General features: G+C 34.9%; 1 protein-coding gene across 18 annotated transcripts in view; it reads right to left on the reverse strand.

The window, feature by feature from the left end:
• marchf8 (membrane-associated ring finger (C3HC4) 8) overlaps window positions 1-16,106 on the reverse strand; it is a 259,237-nt gene extending 243,131 nt beyond the window's left edge. For 6 of the 18 annotated variants that reach the window (XM_073919832.1, XM_073919833.1, XM_073919828.1 and 3 more), the window contains exon 1: window positions 16,008-16,106. The gene's annotated coding sequence lies outside the window, so the exon portion shown is untranslated. Of the gene's footprint in view, window positions 1-14,740; window positions 14,960-16,007 lie in introns of those variants that run through there. The other 12 variants (XM_073919835.1, XM_073919834.1, XM_073919829.1 and 9 more) reach the window with 3 other exon arrangements.

A 16,106-nucleotide genomic window follows, 5' to 3' on the forward strand; every position in this document is an offset into this window, starting at 1 on the left:
CGTAAAGGTTTCAAAGTTAACCATTGTGCTGTAAAATCAATGATAAATAAAATATGATAATACTAATACTTTAATAACACAGTATATGAGATTTTTGAAATCACCAATGGCCCGTTTACACTGAGTTTTAAGGTACGGTACGGTTCGGTACGCTTTTATGGCTGTTTTCACTGTCAAAAGGTACCTATAAGTGAACCATACCGTACCACTTTTTGAGTACCTTTTTGAAAAGGTACCTAGCACAACAAAAGGGTATAAAAAGGTGGAGCAAGATGCGCAGCTGGACGCTATTGGTTTACAGAGATAGTACAGAAAGCTGGTGAATGAAAACAAAAGCACCGCCATTTTTAAATACACAGCCGAGACATTACACTGTCATAATATATACATATGATAATAAGCCATGGTTGACTCGAGCTTAAACAAACCTTTCTGTCGTCTTGATGAACAGCCACAAAGCCAAGAAGAAGAGCAGAATCTAACCTGTGCACCAGTTGTTTACAAGGCCGTCTAAAAGCACGAGCGGTTTCACATGCGATCACGCATCTGTATTTGAAATAACAAACTTCTTGAGCTCATATTAATAACGTGCACAACATTATTGAAGTGCTTCTGACATCTGATCCTTTCAGAAACAGAAATAAAGGAGAAACCTGAAAACAGCAACCTAAAACATGAACAATGTTAAACTATTATCATCACATTTTGGACTATTATGAACTTGGAATGATGGAATTACTTTCTAACAAGAGGCTACATGTGCTGTTGAAGATTAAAAATACAGATGAGAGGTTTGCACTGACTGGGCTATATGTTGTGTGTTGTTTTTGAACCCAAATAAGGACACAATGTATACTGTGTATAGTTTTTCTGTAATTGATAACATATCGGAGACTGTAAGGGTCTGTATGTGTTCATATATGTTGCATTTATTGATTTATTTTATATAATTTTAGACGTTACAGTAGGTTATTTCGCATATCTATCATTGATCTGCATTTATAATCAAATCATCTTCATAGAAAGGTTAGTAATGAACATTTATACACAAGTATTTATGTGTATAACGCATCTGTTTTGTAAGAAGTGCTTCTTATGATATGTAAAGGACCCGTACAGCTTTACTTCCTCAAGTGAAAATCGACTGAAACATTTTGTTGAAATCATTGGGCTTTTGGCATTGGAAACGCAAGCCTGATAAAGGTGAGCCATACAGACCCGTACCATACCGTACTGTACCACTCTATAGAAACGGGCCACAAGCGACCTCTCCTCATTGTCTCACGACCCCCCAGGGGGTCCGACCCCCACTTTGGGAACCACTAGTGTAAAGTAATAAATTACAAATTTTCAAATACTGTAATTAAGCAGTTTTTCTCAAGAATCATAATTTACTAGTAGTTTTAAAAATATGTACTTTTACTTTCCCTTGAGTAAGTTTTACGTGCTGTATCGGTACTTTTACTACACAATTTTCCTTCAACCTGCAGTCACTATTAGATTTTTTTTTTGTCTCTTGGGATTGGCTATAAAATTGGGGTATAAAGATCAGTCATGTGATTCCAAATCCAATCAAATAATAATAATTTTGCATCATAATAAACAATTTCAAGACATGTTTGGAAAGTGTCAAAGAAGATGTGCAAAATCTTAACATGCACTCATCCAGAGACTGTTTAGACTGCATGTCACTGATGAGAAGATGACCGATACCTACTGTATGTTGACTGATATTGTCAAATGGCCTTAATTACTAAATGCACTACAGAATGTTATGTTTTCACACACACGCACATGTAAAAACTGTAAAAACTGCATGTAAAAACTGCTTTTAAAAGGGCTACTTCTTACTCATACTTTGAGTAATATTTACAACAAATACTTTTACTGTACTTGAACTACATTTTTGGAAAAGTAATGGTACTTTTACTTGAGTCTCACTTTTTAGTATTCTTGCCACTACTGGTTTTAAGTCATGTCATATCCAGACAACAATATACAGTTGAAGTTAGAATTGTTAGCCCCCCTGAATTAGTAGCCCACCTGTTTATTTTTCCCCAATTTATGTTTAATAGAGAGAAGATTTTCTCAACACATTTCTTAACATAATAGTTTTAATAACTCATTTCTAATAACTGAATTATTTTATCTCTGCCATAATGACAGTAAATAATATTTGACTAGATATTTTTCAAAACACTTCTATACAGCTTAAAATTACATTTAAAGGCTTAACTATGTTAATTAGGTTAGCTAGGCAGGTTAGGGTAATTAGGCAAGTTATTGTATTACAATGGTTTGTTCTGTAGACTATCGAAAAAATATATAGCTTAAACGGCCGAAACATTTTGAGGTTAAAATATTTGTAAAAAAATTAACAACTGCTTTTATCCTAGCCGAAATAAAACAAATAAGACTTTCTCCAGAAGAAAAAATATTATCAGACTTTCAGTGAAAATTTCCTTGCTCTGTTAAACATAATTTTGGAAATATTTACAAAAGAAAAAACAATCCAAAGGGGGGCTAACAATTCTGACTTCAACTGTATATATCATAGTATAGTACCATTTCTGTAAGTTCAGAAATGTGAGAAATATACTTAACTTTATTTAGAACTTTAGGGCAAATGTTCAATAAAAAAATGTAGAAATATAAAATAAATATGAATAAAATGTAAAAAACTTTTCACAAACAGATGAGTACAGGTGAAATATAAAACTAAGCATAAAACTAAAATAATGTGTAATTAAAAATAAATAAGTTGTAAAATGTAAACATTGTAGTTTCAAGATTGCAACTTTCTCATAATGCAGTTTTTACATGGCACACAGTGTAATAAATATCTGTTAAACAGCAGTCTTCGTATTTTCCGTTTATTTACGGTTGTGAATTGCATTATGGAACTTTGATCTCTGCTCTGTCGGCTTTTAATGTTGAAAATTCAACTCTACATTAAGTGACTTTTATTGACATTTTAGTAGTATGAAAAAGTATAACGTATAATAAATAATATATAGAGCAATAAGTCCCATAATAAGTTGTAAAATAACAGAAAATGTACTGCTGGTATATTACAAGGTTTTTGTATCGTAATATACAACACCAACCCAGACAACATATCACTTTAAACTAATTAAATTGTTTATAAAAGTACTTTTTTTTATTTGTCAAGGTTAAAAGTTCTTGCAAGAAAGATCCATGTCCCATAATGCAATTTCAAAAGCATAAACTAACAGGGAAAAATACCAAATAAAAAAAAAAAGATTCACAAAATACTGCTAATACTGCTAATTTTATGAAAAGGTACCATGATTTGGAGCACACTATGAAACAACAGAGCTTTTATTTTGTCCATACGATATATATATATACTGTATATATATATATATAGTCATATTGCACAGCCATATCTGGTTAGATTGCAAAGCGCAGTGCGGAGCGACTTAGCATACAACTCAGTGGTAATTTCTTCTTCCGAAGGGGGAATTGCTCTATTTGATACGCATATTCAGGCTGTCATGCCAGGTCTGTCCTGCAGCCACATACATCTTTATGCTAATCATAAACATTTCATGCATTGAAGGCCCAGAGGCGGAGCTTGCCTTTTTGGTATGCAGGATGATTCGCTATTTCTTTTCAAACGACAAACCCTGAATAATCATGCAGGGTCCAGACTGCATACAGCCTATATGTTTTTTTTTTTTTTTCATTCCTCTGGAGAAACAGCCTAACATTGTTTGTGAAACGAGTATTTTTTTTAGATAATGCAGTTTAGATAAAGCAAAAAATAAATAAAATGTTACAAAACTTTGCTTGTTTGTTGGCTGTTGGTCATTTAAGCTTCTATAAGTGTATCTGTTCCTATAAATTTCCTCATATATATCATTATATCATATTTAGAATGATATGGGAATATGTAGGATGAAATCAATCTCAACATTTGTGAAATGTTTCAATCAAAACAGTTCACTATATCTATTGTTGTACATCTGAAAAATAGTGAAATTGCATTCTACTAAATATTTATAAACAATAACGTCATAATGAAAAATATGTTAAATGTATTGCAAAGTAATAAGAAGGTAGGCAGGGACTAATAAAAATGCAAGGTTGTTCAGAAAAAAAAAAGAAATGCAATCATTAAAGTACTGCATTATTTTATTACCACCTTTCCTGGGGTGTACAATGATTACAGGAATATTTAATTCAGTGTAAGAGATATTGTTTTAATCAAGGAAATGAAATTGGGACACCTTATCATTTAAAGGCAAGTTCAACAGTGACTTAAATTAGAATCATTTTTCACATATACCATTTATTTAATACTTTTTGTAAATCTTAAGTTTATTATTTAAAAGTTCAATGACTTAAGTGTAAATTTGAGACATTTCCGTTATTAAAACTGTTAGAATATTGAGTAAAACCATTCAATTTGAATGCATACTCTTGCTCTTATGATATATCTTCAAATAAAGCATTCCAATAATGCTATATATTTGTAACAGAGACCAGCTAGCGAAGTGCTAACCTCACTCTGACCTCTAAAGGCGCTCTAGCGACAGACACTACAAGTCATGGTCTTTAGCCTCCTTGTTAGAGCAACCAAATCTCATGCAAACAATCGCTGGTTCGATCTCAGCTCAGACCGAGTTGAGTGCAGTAGGACCGGTGGGTTACATGTGGGGGCTTGTCCGGGATGCGAGTGAGATTTACGGGGGTGAGTGTAATGGAGACCAGCTAGCGAAGTGCTATGCAGTTAAATCTCACTCCTCTGACCTCTAAAGGTGCTCTAGAGACAGTTGCTAAAAGCCATGGTCTTTAGCCTCCTTGTTAGAACAACCAACTAACATGCATAGAATCATTGATTCTGTCCCAACTCAGACTGGGTTGGGTGCAGGTTACATGTTATATATTCATATGCCTGTAAATGCAATAACACATTGTACAAATTTACCTTATAAATATTTCATACTGCAATAAAGTTTTGTCTGTCAATATGGTTGTTTAGTTATTCAACTAAAATGTCAATATTTAAAATAAAACAGTTCACGTAACATTTTATATTAATTAAATTTGACACTAAAATATGCAAAATAACATTCAGTTTTTGCATAAAGTGATCCTTTTGCTTCATTAGACTTTTTTTAGAAGTTTTGTCATGTCAAATCTAGGACAAGCTATTTAGCATAAAAGGACAGATAAAAACACAACAATTTATGCTAAGTAGTCTAAGTGTGGCCAGGTGTGTTTCATTAGGGTTACAGCAAAACTGTAAAGGGATGCAGGTCTCCAGGAATCGAGATTGAGACCTATGGGTTAGAGAGGGGTTCTCAAACTCGGCCCTGGAGGGCCACAGCTCTGCACTGTTTAGCTCCAACAACACACACCTGCTTAATAGTGTCTAGTAGTCTTGAACACCTTGGTTAGTCGCACCAGGTGTGTTTCATAAGGGTAAGAGCAAAATACAGAGATGCAGGTCTCCAGGAATCGAGTTTGAGACCTATGGGTTAGGGAGGGGTTATTAAACTCGGTCCTGGAGGTTCGGTGCCCTGCAAAGTTTAAGCTGCATCCCAAATGGCACACTATACACTATGCACTCATGCACTATGTACTTATGCACCTACACACTCAACAGGATAGTAATTGTATGTAGTGGCGTCCCAAAGGGCACACTAATGTTTTTTACTAAGTGGAAATTCAAACCATTTCCCTGATGAAGTTTGACGGTTGCCAAATCAGTGCCCGAATTATCAAATAATACCTGCCGTGAGTATAACCACATTCACCATCAGGAGGCGCTATAATCACTCTCGTAGGAGAATTTCGCTTTCACCATCCAAAATAAATAGTTATCCAACATGTGCGCCCGATAGCTCCGCCCCTTCCGCTACGTGAGCAAACCTGCGGTCGTTGAGTGGGTGAAGTGTTCATCATTACACACTTCATTTTAGTGGCTGAATGAGTGCAACATCTGAGTAATTAAAGTGCACTTATTATTTTTAGAGTTTTCAGTGTTAACACACTACTGACACTATTTATACTACAAAATGGCATGGAATAGTGCATAAGTATGCGATTTGGGACGCAGCTTAAGTTCCAACCCCAATCAGACACACCTGGGCTAGCTGATCAAGCTCTTACTAGGCTTTTTAGAAACATCCTTGCAGGTGTGTTAGGACCGGCCCTCAAGGACCACGTTTGAGAACCCCTGGGTTAGAGAGATGGATTTGTGAGTAAGAAGTTGCAGGTTCAAGTCTCGGCACCAGCAGGGATTGTAGATGGTGAGAATAAGTCACCACCCTCAATCATACCTGTCTACTTTCGGATGTGAAAATAAGGAATATTCCCACCATAATAAGGGATACCATGTGCACTTGCATGGTTTAAATGCAGAGCATAAATTCCGAGTATGGCTCACTAAATTCACCTTTTCACTAGGGATGGAAATCTTTATTTCCAATCAGATTTAAAACAATTCTTCACTTACATTTTTTACCATTTCTATTTACTATTTAAATTAAAATTATAACGTTTGTCCATCTTTTTTCAAATGAAGGCAATTAGGCAGCGTTGTAAACACTTTTGTTTGTTTGTTTCTAGCTTGAGTCAATGCAGGCTCACACTGTCATGACTTAATCTGAATACAGAATCATTCAGAATAATTAGAGGAAAAAATAAACAAATTTTATTTTAAAATAGCAATGCACTGATAAATAATTTTTCCTTATTCATGCACAGATTCTGCAGTGCTCAACATACTGATTATATCTCATCATTAATGAGTCTCATCATCAAGACATCATTTACAGCTCCACACTGGGCTGTGCAATGTCATGATATGTTTTTATGGACATACAAACAGGCCCGGATTGGCTAATCGGGAGGACCGTAAGAATTCCCGGTGGGTCGGTCCGTTATTTGGCCGCGAGGGCCGGTGTCCCTAGTTCCAGAAACGGTTGCTCTCAGCAGTCACACTTTTTAAATTTATTTATTTATTTACTTGACCACAGCCTCTTTATTCATTATTTTACCGCAGCTCTACTCTTTTTATCTATTTTATCGCTGAGTGACTACTCAATGAACAGTCGTTGTGGTTTAGTGGATAGCACGTTAGTCTACGACGCCGCGGACCCGGGTTCGGTTTGAGTAATTAATTTTTTTCATTTTTATTGTTAAAACATTTAATACTGTTAGGGTCGTTGAACATTTGAAGTTCTAAAGCAGCTGTTTTCTCAAAAAAAAGACGTGATAGTGTCATTAGAAACTGATTTGGAAATGACCTTATTTTAATATAGTCAGTAGTGAACTGAGGTGGGCCGGTCTGAGGCTTGAAACTCCAGGGCTGAAAAGGAGTCCCACTCCAGCCCTGCATACAAATGTATATATCTTTATATATCTAATCATTATATCGTGCATAACATATGAAGCTTATTATGCTCTTTTTATTATTAGAATTATTCTTTCGTTAATTTTGTTGAGTCACAAAATACATTGCATAGGGTGCATGTCCACTGAAGCATTTTGCCTCTACAGAAACGCAAGCTGAGCATTTTTTTCTGTTGTTGACAATGAAAGCACCATGTTTTTAAAATGCTGGGTGCATACCAGGCAATATATGTGTGTTTTATGGTCAGCACTGAGCGATTTGAATTTATATTTAAAATGTTTACAGTTATAGAGTGTTTTTAGAACAGCGCTTGCCTTTCTGCTGTACAATTTTTTTTTTACATTTTATTCTTTTTTTTTAACAACTTCATAGTCAGAAAACTTTAAGTTTTAAAATCACAATGTTTACATTTTACATTCAATCATTCATTTATTTTCCTTCTGCTTTGTCCCTTATTTATCAGGGCTCACCACAGCAGAATGAACCACCCATTTTACATTTTATGTAGCTATATTTCAAGTTAAGGCTGCAAGTAATAGTTTTTGAAAAGTGTTTCATATTTCATTAATATTGATTTTTTAATTCTAAATTCTTACTCATGATTGTATTTATAGAAAAGGTACTATATCTTGATATCGGTGACCTAGATTGTCGTGATATGAGATTTTCTTACATTAAGCACACCCTTAGCTTAACAACCGCTGAGATTCCACAACAGAAAGCAGAGCACGAAATAACACACAACATGAGTTCCAGTCAATTGTTGATACAATGCACAGTCACTATAAGGTCTTTCCTGATGAGCAACATTGGCGAAATGGTTTCAGTTTTAAAATCAAATTCACTGTAACTCCACCACTCCTACAAGCACAAAGCACTTGACAATCTCATGCATCTTCAAAAACAAGAAAACAGGATCAGAATGTGCAAGCAAACCATCCTATGGTTTGATCTATTTTGACATACTGTTCAAATGACATTCATTACTTGAAAGTCATAACTTGCATTTCAGTTGTTTGTTTGGTATCACTTTATTTTGATGGTCCCTTTAACACATCTTGTTGAATTTAAGTTACATTGCATCTACATGCCAACAACTTCTAAATAGATTGTAAGTAAATTGTTAGGTTTCCGGTTAGTGTAAGCTGACGTGTACTTGCCAAGTTTTTTAGTCAGTTAAATGTGTTGAAGTAGACAAATCAGCAGATATTAAGCAGACAGTCTACTAATACTCAACTGAGAATTAATTGGCATGTAGTTGCAATGCAACTTTTAGTAAACAAGTTTTAGTGGAACATTAAAATAAAGTCTTACCATTTGTTTTGTCCAAACCAAAGAGCAAAACAATAAATTTAGTCCTTGTACACTTTCAGAGTCATTTTTAAGTAAGAACCTAAAGATACAAAACAAAGAAACTTTGACAGGACATTTTGTGACTTGCTGAACATCCAAAACAATGTTGTGCACTAGATTATACCTCGCTGCATAAGTTTATAATGCTAATTTTATCAGTTGATTACTCATTAAGAGCTTATAAAATGTGTAAAACAGTGAAATCAGTAGCAGCTATTCCTCTGTCACACACTGATCTGCTATAGGGAGATTTCTGTTTTCTGCAGCAATAGGCAAAATAACAACTATGAAGACAAATATGACTTAAGCCTTCTGTCATGTTTATGGTCAAATCTTGTGACACCATGTCCTGTTTTCAGTTTGTTTGTGTGTTTGGTCAGTGTTTCATTATTTCAGTGGAACCACACAAGAATTTGAAGAAGCGAACCAAAACCCATCTTCTTTTCAAAAGTCATCTGCACTGGGGTTTATTCTTATTCAAATGAATCGCACTAACAGAGCATTTACAGAGTCTTGTTTGGTAAAAACTCAACTTTGTTTCCACCTTTGGCCACGTTTACACTAATACGTTTTAGATTGAAAACGCATTAGTTTTGCTACGATTACGCCATCTGTACACTCTACCCTGGAGTTTTTGAGCGCCGAAAACGTAGCTTCTTGAAAATGCTGGAGAGGCCCTTTTCATTTAAAAACGCTGTTGCTCTGTGTTAATGTGGATGGGGGAAATAGAGACATCTAAAAACGGAGGCAAGGCTGCAGACATTTGATTTGACATCTGATTGGGCCTTTTTCCTCAATAATAAGTAGCCTACATACAGTTCAGTCCTGCATCCTCTCCTTGTAAGTTCAGATTTCCCAAGTTTGATATGGAAAACAAACTCCCGAGCACACGTCAGGTAAATCTTCAAAGAGAACAGGGTACTTCATAACCTCATTCACCATCACCCTGGCTACGCTATATCACTTTCTTAACAATAAAATGAAAACATGATTTAAGAAACTGCCAATCCTCATTTGGATATTAACAACTTAACAGACACCAAAAATGTTTAGGCATCGTGTAGCTGCATATTTATATGACCATCATTTTCACTGTATGCATATTTATGACAAAACAGAGCCTATAGCATCACTGGCTCCTTTTATTTACATTGTAAATACGAAACATACCCTCTCTTTCACTGAATATCATTTTAACAATCAATAATGACCATTATAACAGTGTAATGTACAATAAGTTTGTAAATTATAGGAAATAAATGCAAAAAATCAGTCAAATGTGCAGAATCAGTATTCGTGTTTACAATATTTAATATATTACATTATCTTTCTGCTCAGCCAAAACACGTTACCTGAGAACAAGTAATAAATTCAAAGTCGGGGAATATGTCATCAAATAGAGACAGGATGAATTAAAAATCAGGTTCAACAAAAATAGTGAGATTAGATCCAGCAGTAGATCCTTGATGAACAGTCTGACGTGCACAGCTCTAATCGCTGCAGTGCATGACAGAGTGTGTGTGTGGTTACGTGATGTGTGCTTTCAGCGGTATAGTATGGATGGAGAGCTGTTTAGAAATGCTGAGTGAAACGCCAGTGTGGACACAGATCGTTTTATTCTAAAATACCATTTTAAAACTAAAACGTATTAGTGTAAACGGGGCCTTTGGTGCAGGTCTTTTGGGCAGGTGTAAATACAGCAATCGCACCCTGATGCACACCAAACATATGGATCCAGATGAATAAGTGGTCTCGGTTTGCTTCCAAACATAGGGAGGATTTATTAAGGGTGGATTTATTTTGGTTGAATCGACTAGCTGTAATTTTCTTTCCCATTTGGTGCTGCCATCTGGGCAGATGTGAATGCATCAATTGCAGTCCACACCAAAAGCGGACAGTCTCGGTACTTGGGCTGCATGATGTTGAAAAAATCATTGCGATATTTAATTTTTCTGCAATATATATTGCAATATACTGTATCTATAAAATTTCCCCAAATGATTGAACAGCACTATTTGGAAAGAATTTATATTCACAATTTATTTAAAGGTTCAATTCTCACTATTGGCAAACCATTAAATATGACTTTTGCTTCAATAAACCTCTAATTTGCTCATTACTATTATTAATATATTATATTAAAGTAGTTTAGATGTTGGGTTAGGGATGTAAAATATGACCATGCAGAATATGTAGGTTATAAGTACTAATATGCAGCTAATATCTCAATAACATGCATGCTAACAAGCAACTAGTAAATAATGAGAATTAAAGTGTTCCAAATAAATTTCTTTTGATTGATTGGAATGATTCTCTAGGGGAGTCAATCATGCATAAAATTCAACAAACAAACTACAAGCATAGATTAATGCAATGAAGCAAAGATAAAAGTGAGATAAGCAATGCACCCTTTATGGTTTTGCAATTTTAAAATAAAAAAATACACTTCAAAGTCAACTCAACATATCATGCATATCTTGCGATGTGACTATTGCGGATGCACACATTGCGTTATTGATGCTAAAACAATATATTGTGCAACCCTACTTGATACACTTTTAAACTACCTCTGGAGTGGTCAGTTTGTGGTGAGAACATGGTCTGAACTTGGAAAGATCAAACTGAAAAAGTACTGCACATTTTTGGACTAAACTTACTGCCGTAGTCATCTGTGTTGCAATTATGGGTTGCATTAAGTAATAGTTCACAGTGCTTTAGCAACAGCTGCATTTGCATCTGAAGGGACTTGAAGTCCATTAAAACATTGTTTTCAAGCTGCTTTTCATTCTCAAAATGTAGTCTGTCTGAAGGGATAAGTACAAACTATAATAAACAATAACCAGGAATACAGTCAGCCAGCAGTCATCTCTCCATACTAACAAGCATTGTGATGCCTGTCGGATGTTCATACTCTCTTTGTTTACTTTCAGGAGATTTGAAGGAATATTTGAGCATGTTAATTCTGACCAGTAAAAAAAAGAGTTTAATGAATATGTTCAATGACACAGCTGGCCAAAGAAATGTGGATGTTGTCACATGGCTGCATTTTGGTTTGAAAAGAAACTGTAACCACAGAAAAATGCCATAATGTGTCATTTGTTGGAGGGCTGCAACAATGAATCGATTAAATCGATTACTTAAAGCGTTGGCAACAAATTTCATAATTGATTTGTTGTGCCACACGACACGGGGGTTTGATTATTTATAAAAAAAGAAAAAGAAAAAAAAAACACTTTAGTTCAGCGTGGAGCGGAGTGAACACGGTCTCTCTCATGCACTGATACAGAGTTCAGCGCCTCATAGACAGGGATGAGGAAAAAGGGAGTTCAACAGCAGGGTAAATCACTAAAGAATCCTACTTTTGTTCTGTTTGAAATGAGAACCGTGAAGTCCCTGGTGCTGTTCTTTTACTCAATATCCAGCTTGACAAGCATGATAAGTTAGTGTTAGTTCATTAACTCATTGCGCCAAATGAAAAATGTAAAACTGAGCCAGAGAAAGACGTGTCATATTATCACAATTATGCAGCGCTTTACCCGCCTAATGCTTATTTTATGTTTTAGACATGTAAATACACAAAAGTACTAGTAAAACAATCCATTTAGTGTTTGTAAAACGCAATAGGAAGTCTAACAATCATTCAAATATAATTTGCCGATGTGTTTTATTCATATCAGATACACATAGTGAAAGTAACAATAAAGTTTAATCAATTCTTCTCCAAGTTCACCAGCCATTTACTTGCATGTATTTGGGGAGTAACTGATAAATTTACATGCTGAATCCTGCATGTTCTACTTTTATGAATGAGGCAAACGTGTGGCCGGAAGTAAACATGGCGACGACCATCTCACGTTATAGATCACAATCACTTAAACATTTATGTGAATTAGAATCTCAGGAAGCTGATGACATAAGGAGCAAGTGTGTGAATATGTTTAAATAAAACAGGGGGAAAAAAAAGAAAAACGGATACATCTGTCATACAGCACTATTGTGGCTGCGGTGTATCACGTGACAAACATGACGTGTCGCCATGGAAACTTTAAGGGTGAACGTTCTAAAATGATGATCATCTAACAAAACTCACAATTCAAAAATATTTTAAACCCATCAGCAAAAGGCTTAACAACAGTAGTAGTAGTAAAGCATCGATGGTATAGTTACTTTGCACTTTGAATTGCAAGACTAAAGACATGTTTTTATTCACTTGTCTTTTTTGATCATTAATTTTTGCATCTGTAGTCATGTATAGCTGCACTACAAAAAAAGTTTTCTTTCTTAGTCATCTGTCTTGTTTCGAGTCCAAATATCTAAAAAAAAAATCTTAAATCAAGAACAGACAAGACAAATGGCATTAGAAAATGAAGTAATGCTTAAAACTTCTTTTTTTTACCTTATAGGCAAATAAATGTGCTTGTTTTATCCAATAATCACTTATTTTAAGGTGTTTTTTTTTAGAAAACAAGACATAATTTTGATATTTCATGTGTCTAGTATGTGTCTTAATTTAAGATTTTTTTTAGATATTTGGATTGAAAACAGGACAAAACTAATTACTTATTTTTATTTATTATTATTATTATTATTATTATTATTATTATTATTATTATTATTATCATAGCAGCTTTTTTGAATAAAGGATTGGAAATTAATGCTATTCTTGTTTTTTTATCTAATTCATCAATTAATCAAAGAAATAATCAACAGATTAATCGATTATCAAAATAATTGTTAGTTGCAGCCATAGTTTGTTGCCCTTGGTGCAGAACAAACTAAACGAATCACAGGTGTGAAGGGGGAGATTCAAATCCTGCATCTACCACCTGTGCAGAAATCAACAGTGCAAATGGTTTGTAACATACAGTATGCTGCCAGAATGTGGTAAAAATGCCTCAAGATTTAAATATTTTGTCAATTGTGTGAGGTGATGAGCTTCATACTAAATCTGGATAACATGGATAAAAAGTGATTTTTCATAAGTACATTGGGCCATGAAAATTACAAGTTTCCTGGGATTAATACATGGGAGGATGATGGGAGATGAGTGTGAAATACAAGAGACTCCCGGAAAAAACAAAAGTGTTGGCAAGTATGCTATTTACAGTTATATGTGCAAAAGACTCAATATGTGATCTCTAAGCTATGGCAAGAGTTTGTCAGTGGTGATGGTTGTATGGCAGACACCATGCCATAAGACAACAAGCATTTCTGTCCAATAAATGGCCAACTTTAGCACACTTGGTTTGGTTTAAAATTTCTTGTACACTTGCAAAAAGAGCAATGCGAACCTCAGCAAAACAATCAACATTGTGTTTGGTCCAGACCAAAGCAATTGAACTAACAGACTCTCCAGAGAACAATAAAACCAAACCTTCCAAGTGTAAACACACCCAAATTATTGAAAATAAATAAAACTTCATAAGCCAACTACAGCCTTAATGTAAAGGAGAAAAGATGCACATATTACTAATGCAAATTTGAATTCTAGGTAAAAAAATTGTTTATTATTTTAAACAAAGAAGGTATACTGACACCAGTTATTGCATTGGGAAAATGTACTATTAAGACCTGTATTTATTATTACTTGATTAACAGCGCCTTAAATTAGAAATAGGAGGAAATAACGTATTTTAAATGTTTTTAAATTACTGTATGTTTGTGTTTTATAAGTTTTAGTGTTTGAATTGAGGAACACCAACATCAAAATTACTCTATAGGCTGCATTATTAGGCTCTATTGTGACAACATAATGTACCTCACTAACGTATATGTCCCAACAAAATGTTCAGTCAATTGACTATTTACCGAGCAAGATGGAAATGATCGACAGTTTCGTTGCAGTCGAGACAATGACAGAAAGAGAACAAATCTTAAAAATTCACTTAGAAGAGAGTCACAAACAAACACGAATTTCAATTTATAACAATATTGTAACAAGAAATAAAGAATAACGTATATATCTAACACATATTCAAACATAAAAAATCATGCGCTTACCGACATCACAATCAACATCAACCGCCAGTCAGACCATATTTCTTCAAATGTGAAAGAATGGGCGTATATAATGTTCCTGACACACACAGTCGCTGATCCACCCTTTAAATAGCTACTAATGTATCAGACAGTAATGTCAGCCAAAAGCGAAACAAAATGTTAACTGTACGCACTTATGAAGCGCTGTAATCCATACTGCATTGAGTCGATGCATCCAGCAGACCTACTGCAATCCAACATCACCGGGAAAACCGGCTGGGAGTCAGATCCAAGAATGAATCATTTTTGGGAGTCGAATCAACTCGATGACTCAGCTGAACCGATTCGCCAAACTGAGTTTTATTTATTTATTTTAAGTAGGGCTGAAAGCAGCCAGCGGGAATGTTCCAAATAAAATGTACTGAAAAATGTATTCATGTAATTTAATGTCAAAACATATATTTCAAAAGTATTATTGTTAAATAGCCTATCAGTAGGTTAACAAAAAAAAAAAAAACTGGAGCCCATGAAAAACCAACATAAGCCGATTAGAAATATAAATTTACGAAGTAAAAGAAATTTACATTCCAAACAAACAATTAAATAAAAATAATAGGACGCCGTGCTTACATTTCAAGTTCTGCCATGAAGACCACAAAATTATAACGTGGTTACGCTTACTGATTCAGTTCAAAATAATCTATCGGCAGCTGATTCGAAAGAACCGATTCGTTTCAAAAAATCATCTGGTAATAAATTTCAAAGTGCAGTTAAAGCGCGTGAGTGGACTCTGACTAAACGTCCTAGTCTTCTATTTCGCACACATCTTTACACTGACAATAGTTAAGTTGTACAATATTAGGCTTTGCTAATGTTGCGATATGAAAGATGACAGCTGCAGAGACAGTTTCAGGACAGGACGGTTTCATTTTGACTTGATAAGTGCAATAGCGCTCGCTAAAACACCGACTGCTGGCTTTTCTTAGTCTGTTATCAACACTGACAAGGCAAAGGTAACGCTTATAAATAATAGAGCTGCTGTTTCTGCACGCCAGAAGAAACGAGCTGCAGTCACAACACGCTGTTTATACAACAAAGCTTTATTAATGCACTGAACGAAATGTCACACAGCTGTTAGCTATTTAATTTAAACATATACAGTTCTTAACTATGCAAATGCACCCAAAATATGTAATTATTTGACGACCGTCTGTTGTCTCGCAGTGACAGCGGTTCAGCGATCACCCACTCGTGCATGTTTACATGGATGGCTCAAATATTTACTTACCCCTTCTTTCACAGACCGTACAAAGCGATGTGTTTGTGTTTATTTCATAGTCCCCATCTTTTAGCGTGCGTCACGTCCACCGACTTCCGCGTTCGGGGT

This window comes from Danio rerio, chromosome 13, assembly GCF_049306965.1.
Source record: "Danio rerio strain Tuebingen ecotype United States chromosome 13, GRCz12tu, whole genome shotgun sequence".
Lineage (NCBI taxonomy): Eukaryota > Metazoa > Chordata > Actinopteri > Cypriniformes > Danionidae > Danio > Danio rerio.